This window comes from Euprymna scolopes, chromosome 20 (genome assembly GCF_053919585.1).
Source record: "Euprymna scolopes isolate OS-2025 chromosome 20, ASM5391958v1, whole genome shotgun sequence".
In the NCBI taxonomy this organism is placed as follows: Eukaryota; Metazoa; Mollusca; class Cephalopoda; order Sepiida; family Sepiolidae; genus Euprymna; species Euprymna scolopes.
In genome coordinates, this window is record NC_136501.1 from 75,076,536 (window position 1) to 75,098,288 (window position 21,753).

Sequence of the window (21,753 nt, forward strand, 5' to 3'; positions counted from 1 at the left end):
TAGCATATATATATATATATATATATATATATATATATATATATATATATATATATATATATATATATATATAACGGAATGCAATGCAGTTGGAATTTTGAAATAAAACATTAACGAAAATAAATAATTGAAGAAAATATCTGTGAGACTAATTTTCACAATTATATTTTCTTGCAATAAATCATTCGTAAATAAAATAAATATAAAAATGGAACATATTTTAATATTTTAGAAGACAATGTATCTTTAGAGCTAAAATTAATGGTGTCAATTTTGAATAATTTTATTGATTTATTGTATTTATTTGCTTCTCGCACGAAAGCAAATTACACACATTGATTTATGACTGTATATCTGTTCGCAAAAGTGCGTATATATACATAAACATATGCATATACACACACATATATATTTAGTTTTTTTGTGAAAATGTTGAAATATATATATTTATTATTGATTTCCTAATAATATACGGTACTATAACGTTGAGTCATCGGTTCTTGCTAATTCACCCAAGTTAAGTAGTGATGCGACTGGTCAGTACCAGATGGGTGACAATTGAAGAAGGTTAGGGGATGTATGTACCGAGCCGAATCGTAGTAATTCCAGCTTGATATCTGAGAGAACATTTAATTCACTAGGGGAGATGCATCCCTGAATAAACTTATCTGGCGGGTAGCCGACAAGGCGATACACCACATAATGGTGTACTGGCAACATCTGAAGTGTGTGAGACACTGAGTTGCGCCTCGGGGATCACCTAAAACACTTCGTAGCTTGGGTTGGCTCAATCTTTATAAGCAAAATGCATACTTGCCTCTGAGATCTGCCAACGACGACGATTTATTAACGAAAATGCTATAATTTTGTATCCTTAATTATCTATCATTTATCTTCCATTCTCTCTCTCCCTTCGTCTGTCTCGTTTAATCTTTCTCTCTTTATATATATATATATATATATATACATATATATATATATATATATATATATACTAGTGGACTGGGTTCAAAAACAGCCTACAGCAAATGGACTCCGATTTATGAAAGTATGATAGGTTATGAAAAGGAGGGGTTTGTAAAGAGATATGTTTTGATACTCAAAAATTTTACCCTAAGCAAAATGTGATGAAAGTAAAGATAATTTTCGCGAAATTATATTTTTATATCAACTTTGTTTCCATTCGTAGCATAGAGTGACCAACAAAATGAGGTGTCCTTACAAAGAGAAAATGTTATATATATATAATGATATAAATGTTATATATATAATGATATACAGGGTGTCCGTAAAGTTACTATACAGTCTTATTTTTTATTGTATTATATTTGTATTAATAGTTAATATTTATTTTTTACAGGTTTATTTAATCAAGCACACCACGCAAGCTAACTTTGGAAGAGCACAAATGTATTGTACTGTTAATATATTACAGGGTGTCTGTATAGTAACTTGTAAGACTGTATAGTAATTTTACGGACACCCTGTAAATTTTATATGTATATAATGATATAAATAAATGTTACCATAGTCAATAAAAGTTACTTTTATGGTAGAAAGGTTCATTGGTTTGTATTTTGAAGTAGTTTGTAAAAAAAATTGTTTTTTTAATCCACGAACGTGTTTTAAAAAATTAAAAATGGCAGCTACTTTGACACGTTTTCAATTTGAAACAGGGGCACCTGAGCATTCTGTGTTAACAATTTAAGAGAGTTCCGTCAACGTAAGGAATATTTATAAACATATTGTAATGTTTCCATTATTTTGTGCGTGAGGAATATTCTATTATAGCATAGGTAGTTTATATAAAAATTCAAGTAGGTATCGCCTCAAATTTCGTTTTAATTTCGGTTCGCTGAAATTATTTCAAGTAAAGAGCATTAAAACCTATTTCAAAACAAAAAAAAACATGATTTGAACTTTTATTGACTATGGTAACATTTATTTCTTGTATATTTATTTTTTCGGGTAATCGTTTGTTGGCTTTCTGCTAAACACTCCTACTAAATAATATCGACAAAATATCGAAAAACAAAGGAACAAAAACAGTTTTGAAAAATAATGAAGCTTTACTTACTTTAGTAAAATAATCCGAAACAGCAAAATGGGATATTAAAAAGTAAACACATAATTACCTTAGTTTTTTTAAAGTAAATAATCGATATAAATATGAATAAGAAGAAAATGGCGCCGTTTTCAAGTAGGACAGCTTCGTTTAAGTTTTACGGTATTAGACGGTGTAGTATTGCCCCGTCGGATTCAGGGTTGTACTATTGTAATATAATGAACACGAAGAAATAATTGTAATCAACTGAATTCCTTCTAGTATACTGACAAAAAGAAACTTAAACAGGTATATATAAATAAAAATAAAAAAGGTTATGTAAATGTTTTTTAAAAGACACGTAATCACGTGAGCAGGATTTTCCTTCTTTTGACACAATAACAAATAACGTTCTTATTTTTTATTATTTATCTATTTTCGAAAGAGTGCCACGTGCAAGTGGAGAAGGAAAAAAAACAGGGTCATGCAAAATTTGTGTCGAGAATTGTCTAAAGTTCCGAGTTTTTTTTTTGGGGGGGGGATTTCACTTTAATAAGAACGTGAATGTATGAGGTGAATTTATTCGGCACAATATGATTCAACTCAAAAGAATAAATAAAACCTAACGTGAATTAAGATTAAAGTTAAGTTGTTATTGTGGTCCCTCACCCCTTTTAAAAAACTTGTTAAACTTTGTGACATATTTACATTCTATGGAGGTCAGGCGCGAACGAACACCCAATAATTTTATTATACATTATTTCTTCAAACTGAAACATAATTATAAAAGTATAATTACGCAAATAGATACTAAAAGTCTTTGTTAAAGTTTGTGCCATATTTCCATGGAGTGCAGGCGCGAACGCAGACACCGCAATTTTATAATACCATCCCTATTTAAGTTGAAACATACTTATCAAAGTATTCTTATGTACATCTATATCAAAAATCCTTGTACACGTTTTTTTTAAATTTTTTATTTCCATACTTTGGGGGTCAGGTGCGAACGCAGACCCCACAATTTTTATGAACCACCGTGCTGCCAGATCAAACATACCCACTCCTGATCCTCGATACATCTTCTATCATTATACGTAATCAGTTTTTTAAAATCGTCAACAGTATAGGAGCCTATTCGTGAACAGACAGACAGACACACACACACACAGACGTTCAGCTTTATATATATATATATATATATATATATATATATATATATATATATATCAACACGAATAGTTCCTTCTTTATACACTGGTAGTAAATTCTCGTTCAAATTGATTATTGGGTTACAAAATGGCAAAATGGTTAAAAAACATCAACTGATAACATGAAATGGCACTGGCCAATATTGCAAGACAACCACACACATATAAGTGTATCACTGCAAGAGACACTGAATCTAGACTAAAACAATTTTTATAGCAATAAAGCATCACCCATATGTCGGTCATTTCGGATCTGGCCGACTGAGTTAACTTCCGATAAGTCACCAAGAAATTGTGTCACGTTAAAACGAACGTAGTTGTTACTTAAATAGAAGTACACAAGCTAATAATGAAGGCACAGAGAAAGGGATTTATGTCGACTTAGATTTACTCTTATGACCAGCAATGCGCGAAGTGTCACAAGGTCAAGTCAGAAATTCAACTCCCCTAACTCCGAGTATAAAATAACTTTACTGTGTCCCATTTGGCATATAATGATAAAAACGTTCATTAATGGCTAGGATTCACTTCTGGATCTAGTCATACTAAAGACTTAAAAATAGTTCACGATGATTATTTGCTAAACAATCGTAGAAAGTAAAAGTTAATGGGGTAATACATTTTTCTACATTTTTGCGTAATAGACAATGAAAAGGGAATCCTCGTGTGGCAATCCACTATGGTCGACAACATAACTTACTTATTTACTTATATATATATATATATATATATATATATATATATATATATATATATATATATATATATATATATATATATATATATTCTTGAAACAGGATATTTGTTCGTCTTTATTTTTAAAAAAATAGGATATTTAACAAACGGATTATCTTAAGAAGCCTCCATTCATCGTTTAATGATGAAAATGTTGAAGTTATATAAATTGACAAAAATATTATATCAGTGCGAATATCGAGGGAGAGAGAGATAGGAGGGGAAGAAACTCTTAGGAAAATGCACGTAAGTAAAATAAGGTGCACTCATCCAATGTGTAGGTTATTAATAAAAATCTAATTTACACTGAACGTAACCAATCGATGTACCGTGATAGTCTCCCCAAAAGACTTGGGTCGCCATTAAAACATTTTTCAGTATACAACATTTATGCGTGTATTCAGTATATTTGTATAATGGCTGGTTAGCCACTCGGGGATAAGGGTTATTTTGTGTACAATAATCAATGGGATAATATCGTAGTAATAGTTGGTATTGGAGATTTGATAAAGCGTCTTACTTAAGGGGGCGATTAATCAGGAATTTGTTTATGTTGGACTTGAAGACATCCAAGTTGTAGTCAGGTGGGAAACAGGCAAAAGGAAGAGAATTCCACAGGCGTGCACTTTTAAGAAAAAAAAGCTATGTTCATGGAATTTACGTTTTGATTTAGGCACAGATAAAGAGTGGGGGAAATTACTGATAGTGGTTTTTGCTAGACGGGTGTTTATCATGAAGGATTGGCGAAGGGGGACCAGAAATTGGAGCTAAGACGAGCACTTGCCATGGAAATAACGATAAAACAAAGACAGGTTTGCAACGTCTCTTCTGTGGGAGAGACGTTGCAGGGAAGAGAAGAGAGCATCCCCCACTAAGCTATTTTGTAATTTGTCAAGGCAGGATAAGCTGTTTTTGAAGCTCCAGCCCAGATGTGGCAGCAGCACTCCATCCTTGGATGTACTTGGCTTTTATAGAGATAGAGAATTGCATCAGTAGTGAGATATCTTCTGGAGCGGTAGAAGGATCCTGCCATTTTCCAAGCGGCCCGGGCAATATACTTTATATACGTGTTCCATTTCAGATCAGGAGTAAAGGTCAAACCCAGGAGCTTGTCAAAACATGAAGCCTCCCCAAGACGAGAGCCACCCATTTCAATTGATGCTAGATGAGGAACAGAGCATTGATGATGTAAAGTTAGGAGTTTGGTTTTAGAGGCATTAAAAGTAACCAGCCATCTCTTCCCCCACTGAACGACGCGCTCAAGATCAGAGGAGAGGGAATCAGAGAAAGCTTTATCATTTACGGCCTTTATGTGTTGCCGTAGATGGTCCTGTCATCAGCATAGATGTCAACGAATTAATTTAGTATGTGTTTTGGGAGATCATTAATGTGGATCGGGAAGAGAGTTGGGCCCAGGATGGACCCCTGGGGGACTCCAGCATTAATACTGTTGGCCTCTGATTTCTGCCCATCAACCACTATTATTATGAACCTATCAGAGAGAAATGATTTAATTATTGAGAAAACATTTCCAGTTATACCGTAGCTGGAAATCTTGTGAAGAAGGCCCTTATGACATACCTTTTCGAAGGCCTTTGATATGTCAAGAGCAATTGCCCTAGAAAGGAAGTTTTTGTCGAGAGATTCACTAATCCTATGGGATATAACTGTTAGCACATCAGCTGTAAATCTAGCAGAACGGAAACCATATTGCATATCACTAAGGAGGTTATTTGTCCTGAGGTGGTTGACTACTTCTTTATTTAATATGGATTCCAGTAACTTACTCATGGCACACAAGAGACTGATTGGTCTTTACTGCGAGGGAGATGATTTATCACCTGAGGTCTTAAATACAGGGCATACTGACGAGGTTTTCCAGGGGGTTAGAAAGCACTTTTCCTTAAGGCAACGCTTAAAAAGTTTTGTAAGTATGGGGGCAAGTTCTGGTCGAAGCTTTTTCAACACTATAATTGGAATGCCGTCTGGGCCAGTTGCTTTACTTGAATCAAGGTTCTTGATTAGTTTGGCGACCTCGTGCACAGATATTTGTATGTTGGATAGGGGGTTGTCTGTAATAGGAGGAAATACCTTTTTTCCTTCTCCACATGTACGTTGATGCCTTCGTCGCAGAGGGTAGAGTTAGCTGCAAATTCTTGGCGAATAGTTTGGCCTTGTCTGATGCTGATGAGATGACCTCAGGTTCATTGATGATGGTTGGGATGGAACGCACGCTTCTGTTCAGGATCCTGTTTGCTACTTGTTAAAAACTGGTGGGAACCAAGCCGCTGCTCAGCTACTTTGGATTTGACAGACTGAGCATATAGCTCTCTTGAATTTTTTAATACTCTTTTACAATGGTTGCTGGCAGTACTGAAGGCAGCTTTAGTCTCAGTACATCTATTACGTTGGTAGCTATGGAAAAAGTGATTTCTGTGCGGGGTGGCCGCGGCACATTCTGGGGAGAACCATGGCTGGCTGTTAGCTTTTTTGGAATTTTTTGGATAGTATGAGTCGGTCTATGCCTACAGTTTACCATTCGGTTATATCTGATACTATAGAGGATACATCCTTTTTAAACATGGGATGCATAGGTAGATCAGATATGAATGTACAGACGCTATCCCAGTCAGCCATAGAGTATCGATATACAGTACGGTGGAGAGGTTTATCTGAAGACATTACATTTCATTTTTATCTTAACTGATACAACTGTGTGATCGGAGGATCCCAGGGGAGATAGGACAGAACATGAACATAGCTCAGGGGAAGTTGTGAGAAAAAGGTCTCGAACGCTTGCATAATGACCAGTAGTATCGGCCACACGGGTGGGTTCATGAACAATCTGAGTGAGGTCATAGGCAATGAAAAAATCATGACAGCACCCCCTCATTATCTGTCTTATTTGAGTGGGTCAGCCATTCCACATTATGGACATTGAAGTCAACGCAAATGTGAATGGTAGCCGAAGGATGAGCAGACGGGATAAGGTCAATTTTCTCTTATATAATCTTAAGTACAGTAACCCCGCTGTTGTGGGGGCGATAGAGAGCAAATATGAATACGGTGGTGTCAGCAACTGCAACCCGGAAGCACATATAAGGTAAATAAGGGTCTTCTCTGGAGATATTTCTACGACACGAGAAGTCATCTTTAATGTAGGCGCATATTCCATGTCCATGGCGACCTTGGGGTCAGATTTAGATGTTAAGTTAGAGTATCCTTTTATTATGAACTCATCTAGGGAAGTGGTCGGCCCTATGCCAGTTTCGCTTAGAAAGAGTAAGTCCGGTTTCGTCCCCTGTAATTGGGTTTCAACCTCTGGAAGGTTGGAACGTAGACCCCTGATGTTAGAGAAGGAGACAAGGTAGTAGGGGTCTACGTTGGAGGATGGGGTTCTAGGTTTATTCGTGTTTTTTTTTAGGTATTTCATGTTGAGTTTTTGGGGTTTGTGGAACAGGTCGAAAGACTTGGTTAGAGTAGAATAGAGAGGGAAAGTAAGAGAGAAAGAGAGGATTTTTTATCACATGATAAGGTAAAGCCGTAACAATTACCCACTAGTATGGCATCGAGAGGCCCCACCAGAAACTACTGCATGGTCCAGAATCTATTCACCAAATGGCAATACAGCAGCCCCAGTACTTTACACCTGCTGATAGGACAGCCTCCTTAGTGGTTAACCAAGGTTCGGGTCCCTGACTATCAGGCGGGCAACGTCATCCCAGATGAAACCTTTACCTCCAGCACCCTTACTAGTGACGTGGGCACAAGGATAGACATAGAGACAGAAAATTTTCTGACATGTCAGACTACTGTTTACGAAGTATTACCGACCTGGAAAGCAGCTTTTTGTTCACCCTTTATCAGAAAAATCACTCATTGGAAATGAGGACTAAGGGACAAAAAAAGAGAAGCGAGAGTTAATGGAGATGCCGATAACACAACCACAGTGTATTATCTACTCTCCATTTAAAAAATAGAGAAAAATAAAAGTAAAATAAAAATGTAAGGACTTATTAATATCTACTTAATATAAGTCCGTTACTCCGTTCTCAGTTTAGGAGAGTATTTGAAAATAATCTCCCCTTACATAGTTATGCGTAAATATATATATATATATATATATATATATATATATATATATATATATATATATATTTCTTTTTGGCTTCATCTAACCTCGATAGAAAATGGTTTGAGCATTCGAGCTTTACCTTTATATGATACCGTAATGGAACTTTCAATTTGTGAGGTCGGGTTTAAAAAAAAAATTATTGTATTAATTTACTGTGGAAGAACTATACAATAATGTTGTCCAAAGGATAACTCGTTCCTGAACTTTTATTGTATGATTGACAAGTTGAATTGACAGAAGTCGTTTGATTTTGCAATTGACAAGATTCTTGCAATTATATCCTCACTAGGTAATTTGCAGAGAAGCGACATAGACTATTTTTGTGGGAAGTTCTAAAGGCTCGAATATACCAGCATAAGAAACCTGATTATCTATGTATCGATCAAATTGAAGAAGAAAGAAATCTCAGTTCAACAGATGAATAATAATTCACGGCTGATTAGAATTATAACTAAACGATTTTACACGCTTAGTTAAATTCAGCCTAACCTTGTATGATTCTTATTGCAAGATGAAAGAATTTTCAAACATGTATTTTGACTTTAAAATTTTTCTACGTCCTTTTTCTTAAAGTTAAGTGTTTATCTTCGCTTGACTAAAAAAGTCATTTATACAAAGGACAAACATGTAAAACGGCTAATCACACATCCCCGTGAATGTCAATTACAAAACATTATAGATCGACGATTTTTAAAGTGGAATTAGTGTCACAGTTCCCCTTTCACATTTGAGGCAATCATATAATCTCTATTATAATAAGTTATTTTAATAATAGTTTATGACTACAAGTGACAGTCGTACAGTAACTGATCCTAACAGTCAATGTAACATTTTGACATGACTATAACATCAAGAGTGTCATTCAGAAAAGTGACATGTGGAAAGTGCCACTAATGACATTTTTTCAGCTTTAGATGAGTACAACAGTGATTGTGAAATCTAGTAGGAACTATCATTTCTCTTTAATGTAACCCCTTTCCCACAGAATAAACGTTGTAAGAACGAGGTGCTTGACAAGCTCCAATCTCGGATTCTTCATTGTAAGTTATTTTCAGCAATGCCTCTTTCATTTACCACAACCAATTGCACTTTCTTCCATATACTAGTGATAGAATGCATGGTCAGCATAATGCGTTTTTGGTTGAACACATTACCCTGATACTGCCTTTCTGTAGACATTTTAAATCCCATATAAACAATTGCAGGGTGGAACGGTAAATTTCAATCACCGCCTCAATATTGGTCCAGAAATGGGAGGATGCCTTTTTCACAAGTGCCAGCGGAAACTCGTCATTTGAGAGCGATCAGGCTGGCTTTGGTGATGTGGGAGGTCATGTTGGTGATTTTGTCGACGTATGACCAAACGAAGTAGTCTATCAGGTTAAGGTCGAGGAAGGAGAGAATTAGTGAGAGAAGGGTACAAAGTAGTACTTCTGAAGGCAAGCCTAAATCTCTTTGAACTTGTGGGTCGGCGCCATGTCATGCTGCCACACCCAGGGTGTGCCAGCGGCCAGCTGATTGCACCAGGGGACTACCACACTCTTCATCAGATTCAGGTACACGTTTCTGTTTACTTTTACACCGACTTCGAAGATGTGAGGTGGCATGATGTGGCCCTCACTTGAAACCACATTAAAAACTATAACTGTAGCCAGAAACAACTTTTTATCAAACAGAAATGGAATCATGCCGTCTTTTCTAGGGCAAGAATTTTATCGTTTTACTCAGTACTTTCCATAACGCGTCTCACAAGTAATCCAACTTAGTTCACAACATTTGCAATTGTTTCGCATTTTTCAGCCAATGATAATTATCCCAAGGCATTAGCACGTTATTCGTGAGTATGTATGATAAATGGCGTCCCAGAAATAAAAAAAATGGTCTGTCCAACAACTATTTAGAGAGTAAACTAGAATAACAACTACTCTTACCGAGAGAAAACTCGTAAAAAAACACCTGAAACATGAATAGTAATTATACTATGTGTTTATGTAGTTAATGTTCGGGACGATTTTCTCAAAATAATTCCTTTTCTAATTTCACACTTCCATGTTTGCAAAAGAGGGTAGAACCAAAAAGTAGATAGGACTGTAAGAAATGAAAGAAACATTATGTCGGTGCAGTGGGTTGTGGGGTAAATTAAGGGCGAAACTTTACTCTTTGGGGTAGTTGAACGTCGTGTTTAATTAAACCTTAAATAGGACCGGGCAAGTATTACTATTCTGAGTCAGTTAAAACTAATAATTGGCTTTACTGCTTTATAGATATTGTGGGATACCAAGCAGCTACGATAAACAGACTAACTTATACGGACAACTAACTTTTTTATTTTAAATCAAATAAGCTGAAGCATCATACGGAATAATTTCAAATTGCCAACTGCAATAAATATAAGTGAGGGCGCCAGTAAACAAAGACAGACTGTCAGAAATTAAAATAAAAAATATAATTGGAGGCGTTATATTAAACACGCAAGTGCAGCCTTGATGGCACCATGTGTGTAGGATATTAGGTTAACTTGAAAACGTAGAGATTAAAAATTTTATTAGTGTACAATATGTACACACGGGGGTGTGCCTGTGAATTCGACTTCTTACTAAGTTTAGCTTATCAAACGTACAAACGTGAAATTCAGTAAGAATTATTCATAAGCAAACACGTTATAACAGGTTGATTGTTTCTTAACTTATCTATTTTATATACATGTTCTAAAACAGGAAAATAAACTCCAGTTATTTTTTGAATTTATATATAAACGATTATAAGCAGAGTGCATACCATAAGCAAATAATAGTTAATTATAAGGTAGAAATTAAAAGTGTAATTTAAGAAATGTACATGTTCACCGTATTGTTACATTATGAAGCTTATAACTCCAATCATATAAACCTATTTGTCAAAATACTACGTTTACCTGATTGCTTTGGAATATGTAGAAACCTGCTCGCTGAAAAAGTATGTCCCGGCATTAAGAAACGGTGTATTCCCAATTGAGTAATATCGATGAATCTATTTACAGTAATTTAATGTGTATTCTGATTTTTATCACAAAATTATAGCAGTTGTCATCACAATCCTTAGAAATTAACATTAATTAATAAGGAAAGCAGTTATTGGCCTCTGATAAAAATGAAGTGTACAGCGTCTTTACTGTTGCCTTCTATGATAAAAATAATCGAGAGGATATTGGAGAATCTTTTTTTACTGACATTGTAGTTACAGCGTAGCAAAATATATGTCACGGAGATTTATATGCGTGTTTGGGGTAAATACGGAACGCCAAACTTTATTAATATTATTATTCATTAATGTCACACTCCACTGTAAGCATCCATCCTGCAACCTTGGACAACACCAATACATCTCTTAAGGTTCCTTTAACAGCATTAGTATATTTTAATCGATTTCAATTCTAAGCTTTTACTGGTTAGATGCTTTTGCTACCTGCTCAATGTATGTGTTACATAGAACACTAAGAACGAGTTTTAAATGGGCACGAACCATTAAGCCATATACATAATTTAGATACCAGAAATTATCAAAAATATCCTCAAATAAATAAATGTAACAGATGATAAATGTATTAATAAAGATAAGAATTCATTCGGTGTTTTTTTTTTCATTACTGATTTCGGAAAAAGTTAAAGAAATGTGAAATAAATTATTAAAGAAATCGTTAATGAATATGAAAAATACATTAACAATATATTGATTTACTTGAAATGGTAAATGTGACGGATGAGCTCGACTGATAGTAGCCATTGCATCGATATTATCGAGTCGAATCTTTTTATTTTACTTTTAGCTTGTAATCATCACATTCATGAACGATCGTTTGCGTCGTATTCTGCACGAAATTGAAACTCTGCGTGTGACATACAAAGTATTTCTTATTATTCTCATTTCTCTCGCTCTCTTTGTATGTTTGGATGTATATATATATATATATATATATATATATATATATATATATATATATATATATGCGTGTGCGTTTATGTGTGTATATATATATATATATATATATATATATATATATATATATATACACATAAACGTATACATACAGTAAAAGGATAATTGAAATAAAAATGTAAGAAAAGAAAAAGTCATAGATCGTGCGAAAAAAGACAGTTTTTAAATCCAACCCATGTCGGGAAAGGACGAATATGTGTCACATTTTTATTTCAATTATCCTGAAGATCTCCTCTGAAACAAGGACGAAACATTGATTTTTTTAATAATTTCATTCGGTTTTTTTCTATTTTTTCTTTAAACATAACGTCAACCACCGCTGGTATATTTTTTCATTCCTTATACATATATATATATATATATATATATATATATATATATATATATGAGTGTGTGTATGACATGAAACAAAGGGAAACAGAAGATTGTCAATAGACTCATCAACGTTTTGGCGCTATTCAAATATTTTCTCAATATTTCTAATTCTACGAAAAACAGGTCAATATGAAAATTTGTTTTGTGAGTAGTACATAAACACTTTTTTTTTCTTACCGAAAATTCTCCTAGTATAGAGTATTCGTCTGTGCTTAAGTAAGGCAAACACAGTCTGGTAAGTGACTTCCATTATTGATGGTGATGAAAACATACATAAACACACACACACATGTATATATATATATATATATATATATATATATATATATATAAGGGGTGCACAGACCCCCTTCGTGGGTATCCATAGTCTGTCAAAGACTGCGTATATATATATATATATATATAATTATATATATATATGTGTGTATGTATATATATATATATATATATATATATATATATATATATATATATATATATATATAATAGTAATTCGCGGCTGTGCACGGATCATCAACAAGACTAATCAATCACCAGCAGACCGTTTTCGCTATATCACATATCTTTTCTCACTGAACACACAAATTGTTATGGTTGAGATATAAATGAGATCTTTTTTTAACGCTTTAACTGTCATTATAAGATGAACGGAAACGAAATCTCTCTGTTTATCTAAGCAATATTATCTTCCGGAATGAATTATTTGTTGAAGTGGACAACTTTGCTCATAGCAACTGCTGATTTCCTTTAGCACGAATGATAGCGAACATAAGAGTTTTCTCTATCTAAACTTTTACTGTTGTCGTTCTAGCTCTTCTTTTCCAGGACTATGTATTAAATAATTACTACACAACTACACTGTCTCTTAGCTTCGAGCGAAAATACTGCAAGGAGTGAATTTGTCACAACGTAGAGAATTCACCATTAGTCAGACTCAATAAAATGGGTCGCAAATTTACAGAAACCTTATCAAAAGGTGGGAATGCGCAGTTTTTCAGCTTCAAGAGAATAGAACGTAAGGTTATAGTAAAGTTTCCATAATCTAATCTGACACCCATTAGAAAACAGATCGCAAAGTTAAAGTAATGTTATCACAATGTGGAATTTGTTCGTCTCAGCAGAATACGGTGTTACAGGAAGTGATTGAAAATTTTCAGTAACACTACTACAAACTTAAGGATGTGCGGTCTGTCATGCTCAAGAGTAATGAGCACAAACTACTATAAGATTAAACAAAATTTAAAATTCAACTAAAATACAAAGTACACGAATGTTGCCTACATGCTATGTGTTTATTTGTAAAAAGAAAGATTAACTGATTAAAATTTGGGCCTACTATTAGTTAAATAATTTATCCAAAAAAGTGTTAAAATATGATAATAGGACTGAAAGAGATGGTTGCTAAGCCTTGTTGTCTATTTAGAAAATTTCTGTGGTAAGACCGGTTCGATGATATGTTTTATTAATGGGACTATGTACATTAGACATTTGAAAGCTGTCTATCCTGTTAAACTGACAAATTATGAACATTATTTTTGCTTAGAATAAATGTGTCCGTGTTCAAAATGAAGAGCAAAAGTTTCTCGACTAATGCGTCCCCGTTTGAAGATCGGGTTAAAATGTGGTTATGGCAGATTTTCCATTTCTGCGTATTCAGCAAAAGGAAATCCCATGTAAACTACTGACAAAAATATTGGATCGAGAAAGCATAGGCAAAATGTTTGCTTGGAAAAAAGATTTTAATAAAAAAAAATGCCACTTAAAAATATGGTTACATTAAAAATATGTTTTATGATGAATAGCAATGCCTTTCTGAAAATGTATACGATTTTTCCCAGTGGCCTGTAAACATCAACATTTGACACCACTTCCCAAGATGTTTGAAACGGCTCGCTTAGAGACCCTATGAGACGTTGGAACACCACTAATTACTAAAAATGATAATTTAATTTAGCAATTATAACAACATCATTTTCATTTTTCATTTTTTAATTGATTGCGTCACCAAATAAACTGGATGTGGCCTACATTTCATTTAGTCACATAAAACTTTTGCCATCATCAATTTTTGGTGATAGTCGCGGTTACATGTTGACATAATCGACAGTAAACGAAAAAACTTTCCCCTGTTATGTTGAATAGATCTGAAAGACTCCATATGATATACTGATATCTAAGAAAGTTTCAACTAAATGCATTATATTATTAATTTCATCACAGGTAATAGACACAACACTTCATCACAGGTAATAGACACAAAACTTCATCACAAGTAATAGACATAAAACTTCATCACAAGTAGTAGACACAAAACTTCATCACAGGTAATAGACACAAAACTTCATCACAGGTAATAGACACAAAACTTCATCACAGGTAATAGACACAAAACTTCATCACAGGTAATAGACACAAAACGTCATCACAGGTAATAGACACAAAACTTCATCACAGGTAATAGACACAAAACTTCATCACAAGTAATAGACATAAAACTTTATCACAAGTAGTAGACACAAAACTTCATCACAGGTAATAGACACAAAACTTCATCACAGGTAATAGACACAAAACTTCATCACAAGTAATAGACACAAAACGTCATCACAGGTAATAGACACAAAACTTCATCACAAGTAGTAGACACAAAACTTCATCACAAGTAATAGACATAAAACTTCATCACAGGTAATAGACACAAAACTTCATCACAAGTAATAGACATAAAACTTCATCACAAGTAGTAGACACAAAACTTCATCACAAGTAATAGACACAAAACTTCATCACAGGTAATAGACATAAAACTTCATCACAAGTAGTAGACACAAAACTTCATCACAGGTAATAGACACAAAACTTCATCACAGGTAATAGACACAAAACGTCATCACAGGTAATAGACACAAAACTTCATCACAGGTAATAGACACAAAACTTCATCACAAGTAATAGACATAAAACTTCATCACAAGTAGTAGACACAAAACTTCATCACAGGTAATAGACACAAAACTTCATCACAGGTAATAGACACAAAACTTCATCACAAGTAATAGGCACAAAACTTCATCACAAGTAGTAGACACAAAACTTCATCACAGGTAATAGACACAAAACTTCATCACAGGTAATAGACACAAAACTTCATCACAGGTAATAGACACAAAACTTCATCACAGGTAATAGACACAAAACTTCATCACAAGTAATAGACACAAAACTTCATCACAGGTAATAGACACAAAACTTCATCACAGGTAATAGACACAAAACGTCATCACAGGTAATAGACACAACACTTCATCACAGGTAATAGACACAAAACTTCATCACAGGTAATAGGCACAAAAAAGCTTCATCAGAGGTAATAAGCACAAAACTTCATCACAGCTAATAGGCACAAAACTTCATCACAGGTAATAGACACAGACCTTGATCAGAGGTAATAGACACACAACTTCATCACATCCATTTGAAAACCCCTTTTGTTGGAATGGGGTTGGAAGGAAAAGAAAAAGTTATCCCCCACTAGGCTATGAAGTCTCTTTTGAACTATGCCAAGGCAGGATAAGCTGTTTCTAGCAGCTCCTGCCCAGATGTGGCAACAGTACTCCATTCTTGGACGTACTTGGCTCTTATACGGGTAGATATCTCACTGCACCGGCAGTGAGATATCTACGGGAGCGATAGAACGATCCCTCCATTTTTCCACAGCCTTGGAAACGGATCTGCTTGGTTTTTTATGCATTTAAATCAACCAGCCACCTCTATCTCCATTGCACTACGTGATCAAGATCAGAGGAGTAAGAATCAGAAAGCTTTCTTTTTTACGGCCTTCGAAGTGTTGCCATAGGTGATGTGTGTGAATGGTCTAAGGATGTGATTTGGGAGATCATTGATGCAGATCTGTTAGTCGATCAGGCTTTGCCAGTTTTATTGCGTTAATCCTCTGCGAGCAATGAAACTGTGCCACTGTGTTGCAACAGCTTTGTGACTAATTTCGGTTTCAGTGCAAATATTTGTTAGCAATATGAGGATGGAGTTTATCATGTACGAATCATGTTTCCATACTTCGGTATTCTGTGAGACATTAACAACGTACCAGCGACAACATAAAGGACGGGAAAATAGACCACCAATATCTTAAACACAAATAAGGAATTGCTGACACAAGACATTGTCTGTTCTTTAGAAAACAGTGTGTCACAATTAGAAATATCAATATCAAGTATTCAAATGGGCAGAAATAATAATGGAAGATGACTGGTGAGGTTGGAATAATAAACAAGTGATATATATATATACACACACAAACATATATATATATATATATATATATATAGCTATCGTATTTGGTTTGTATTAGCTTGGAAACATCACGCACAGGTATTTGTATAACGTGTTTTCAGACACAGAAAAATACGGGGTATTGGCGACTCTGGTCGCATAGAGTAAAATTAGCTGCAAAGTTCTTGGCAAAGACTTGGAGTTCGTTCAATGCTGATGAGATTACCTCAGATCCAATGATGATGGTTGGGATCGAGCACACACTTCTATACGGGACCCTGTTTGTTATTTGTAAAAATGGTTGGAACCAAGCCGCCGCTCTACTATTTGTATCTGACAAACTCCGCATACAACTCTCCCGCGTTTATTATTACTATGTTACAGTCGTTGCTAGCAGTCCTGAAGTGGACTTTAGTCTCAGTACATCTATTAGGTTGAAAGCGATGTAAATAGTGACTTCTGTGCGCAACGGCAGCAGCACAGTCTGGCTGTTAGGTTTTTGCTGGAATTTTTGAAATATATGAAAGAGTCTATACCTACAATTAACAATTCCCTCAGGTCTGATACTATGGAGCACACGTTCTTTTTAAACATAAAACGCAGAGATAGATCTCATATAAATGTACGAAAGCTATCCAAGTCAGCCATAAAGTATCGATGTAGTGTACGTTGCTGAGGTATGTCGGAGGATTTATTACATTTGATTTTTATCTTAACTGAGGCACTCGAGTGGTCGGAGGATCCCAATGGTGACAGATCGGAATGAACATAGCTCAGGGCAAGTTATGAGAAAAGGATCTAGAGGCGTTGCATATTAACCATCAGTGTTGGACACACGGGTGGGTTTGTGAACCATCTGAGTTGGATCATAAGTTATAGAGAAATCGTGACACAACCCCCTTCATCATCTATCTTGTTTCATTGGGCTAACCATTCCACATTGTGAACATTGATGTCACAACAGACGTGAATTTTAACCAAACGATAAGCAGACAGAATGCGGTCAAATTTCTCAGATATACCCTTAAAGATTAGTATTCCTTTGTTTTGGGAACAATAGAGTGCAAATATAAACGCATTAGCAAGTGCAACCCAGAAGCGCATATAGGGCAATTTAGGGAGATACCCCTACCACATCGAAAGCCATCTCTAATCTATTCCATGCCCATGGCAAATTTGGGAGTCAGATTTGGATGCTAAATTAGAATATCCTTTCACTACGAACTCATCTAGGAAAAATAGTCGGTACAATGCCAGTTTCGCTTAGAAATAATAAGTCTGGTTTCGTCACCTGTAATGGGATTTCAAACTCTGGAAAGTTAATACGTAGACTCCTGATATTAGAGAAGACGATATGGTAAGGGGGGATATATCTTGAAATTTGGAGTTCTGGATTTAATCTTGTATTATATCTAGAGACTTTTCCTGATGAAGTTTTTGAATTTTTGGAATAGGCCGACAGACTTGGTTAGAGTAAGCCAAAGAGGGAAAGTAGGGGAGACAAAAAAGCGAAGAAATATTATAACTTTTTTGCAAACGATGATAAGATAAAGCTGCAATAATTACCTACTAATATGGCATCGAGAAGCCCCACTAGGTGCTAGTGCATTATGAAAAATCCAATCACTAACTGGCGATAATGATAGGACAGCCTCCTTAGTGGTTAGCCAAAGGTTCGGATCCCTGACTATCAGGCAGATAACGTCAACCCAGTAAAACGTTAACCTCCAGCACCCTTATTAATGACATGGTTATATTAATAAAAAAAGCAACAGCAAATTTCTGACATCTCAGACGACCGCTTACGCTAAAATACTACCCATCTAAAATACAGCTTTTTCTTTTCCCTTTGTCAGAAAAATCACTCATTCTAAACGAAGATTGAGATACAAATTATGAGAAGTGAAAGTTACAGGAGCTGCTCTCAAGAACACACACACACATCCCCCCCCCACACATATATATATATATATATATATATATATATATATATATATATATATATATATATATAAAATAACCATCATAAAAAGATATGTCTTATACTCAAGGCTCTAAGTCATGTCGCCTCTGCACAACCGAAGCTATAACTATAATCACTTCCCGTCAAAGTAACAATATCATAAATTATAAAAATGAACTGATCTCTTTCTGTAAACATAAGTCCAAATATAATTATGGCAATTTTTATATTACATAGTTATTACTTTTACCTTTTAGATAGATATATAATTTTTTCTTTAAGTTTATCGTTTTTTCTACATACTTTCTTAATACTTTATAATTTAATAATCCTTTATTTTATTTCTTTATTTCTTCTTTGTTTGGCCTGTTTTCTATCTGCAATTTCTTTTTTAGTCTTTAAATATTCCTATCTATCTAATATATAAATCTATCCACACTTTCATATCTTGTATGTATATTTATTTATATTTTACTATATGCATTCACTTACTTACTTTCTTGCTTTTTCCTGAATTTGCAGATACCGGCCATCCTCTCCCCTTAAATAATTTTTATTTTTTTAATTTTATATTTTATATTTTATTTATTTATTGTTTATTTATTATTTATTTTATATTTATTTATTAATTAATTACTTAATTTATTTATTTTTCCATTTAATATCTTTTAACAACTCTTGCTGGCATTTTATTAAGTAATAACCTGTACATTTCAGTTGATCTATATTATTTTGCCCTATAAATGTTTCGAGCCTTTTAACATTTCCTGTCAGTGTTATTTTGACATTTGTTTTTCTATTTTATATTCAATTCTATCACCATTTAATCCCCCCCTTCTTCTTCCCTGATCTTTCTTATTTATATTTATGTCTCGGCAGCAGTGATAAAAGCGTATCTTATTTTTCTTCTATTAATATAATTGAACTTTTTCCCCTTTTCCCTTGTACATATTTGTTAATTATTCTATGGATTTCGGCCTTTGGATTATTTTGGACCATCTTCCAATTACGGGATTTCCTTGAATTTTACTTGTGCACATAGAAATTCAATTAACTTTCTTGAAGTTATATTTTTGGATTTTACCGTCATTGGATTATTAATCTTTCACCAGACTATCCATTCACGTGCAATCACCTTTTTCTTCACCATATTCCCTCTGCTTCACTTTTTTGTTATCAAGTAAGATCTTTGACTTACTTGTTGTTTCATCAAATACTTTTGTATGCAAAATCCGATCCCGCATTTTGATAATTCCTACCCTATGATGAGAAGGAAAGTATTTCTTCGAAACTCCGAGGATTAAGGACTATCCACTTATCAAGTGTTTCCTTTTCAGATTAAATATGTGTTTAACTCTTTTTCAAATTGTTTTTAACATGTTTTATTAACTGTTTGCTTATATATATATATATATATATATATATATATATATATATATATATATATATATATATAGTAATTAATAAAATGTATATGGCGATTAAGCTACACTGGATATTCGGCGTTTCATCTACTCTAGGATTCGTCAGGCTTATGCGCGAATTCTATGGTTGTTTATTGTTTTTGTATGGGCCTCTTTTGTTGAGGGTTTTAGTTAGCAATCAGCTTTCTAGTATCCACCGCGCCCCTTCCTATCAGCCAATGGGCATTCATTTTATCGAACAAAGGATATGTTTTAAAACTAATTTAGTGGTTTAAGGCAGACATTTCTTTCTTTTTTTTAATATATATATATATATAAATATACATATGTGTACATACATATATGCACATATATACATATATATATACATACATATATGTGTGATCGCTTATGTATATTAATGTTTATTTAATTAATTTATTTGTTTATTTTCTATCAAAGAAAGAAATGTCTTGTTCGATAAAATGCATGCCCATTGGCTGATAGGAAGGAGCGCGGTGGATACTAGAAAGCTGATTGTCTAACTAAAACCCTTAACAGAAGAAGACCATATAAAAACAATAAACAACCACAGAATTCGCGCACAAGCCTGACGAATCCTAGAGTGGATGAACGCCGAATATTCAGTGTAGCTTAATCGCCATATATGTTTTATAAATTACTAACTAGCTCTATCTACGTATTGAGCACTTTTGAAGTAAATACTTAAAGTTTACACATAAATGTATACTTTCGTATATTAGTTTTATGTGAAAATGAAGTATATATATATATATATATATATATATATATATATATATATATATATATATGCATACTAGCTGGCAGTCCGCGGTAAGCAAAAAGTGTACAATATGCTTAAAAATGATATGTTAACATATTTAACCTTTATAAAAAAGATGTGTTCATGATACTTACTATATTTTATGAATTTTATATTCCAAAACGTGTCCTTATATATAATAAAATATATAATAAAAGTGTTGCAGAAATTCACCTGTGGACCAAAATTCCCTAGGTTTGCAACAACAGATGCAACATTCAAATTCATTATGTCTACCCTTATTAGTCACTACCTTATGAAACTTTATAGCAACATTATAAACACGTTAAGGTGTTATAAGAAAATCCTAGCTTAGATCCTAGAAGGTACAACATCAGTATTGCAATTATCATCAGAGGAGGAAGCCCCGTTTTTCTCCTCCTATTTCCAAACTCCTCGTACAGTGTACACCGCGTAAAATTACTCAGAGTATTTATATTGATATGCCACTCTTCGTAACTGATTCGTAAACTCATAGACACAGCATAAACATTATAAACATTATAAACATTATAAAAATTATAAACATTATAAACATCATAAACATTATATTCTACGGAACAAAAAATAATAAGTTCTTCCCATGCATGTTACGCTCTTTTTGATTGGCGAATACGTGACATTCTCCTACTTCAGAATGACACTAATCCCCGTATTAAACGAACACTTCCAAAACTATACATTAATGGCACATTTTCTTAAGGGAGCGGTGGGGTTTACTTCCATAGTTGTAAATGTCCGTTATTTTTTTTCTTTTCTCTTTATTGAAAACACGACGAAT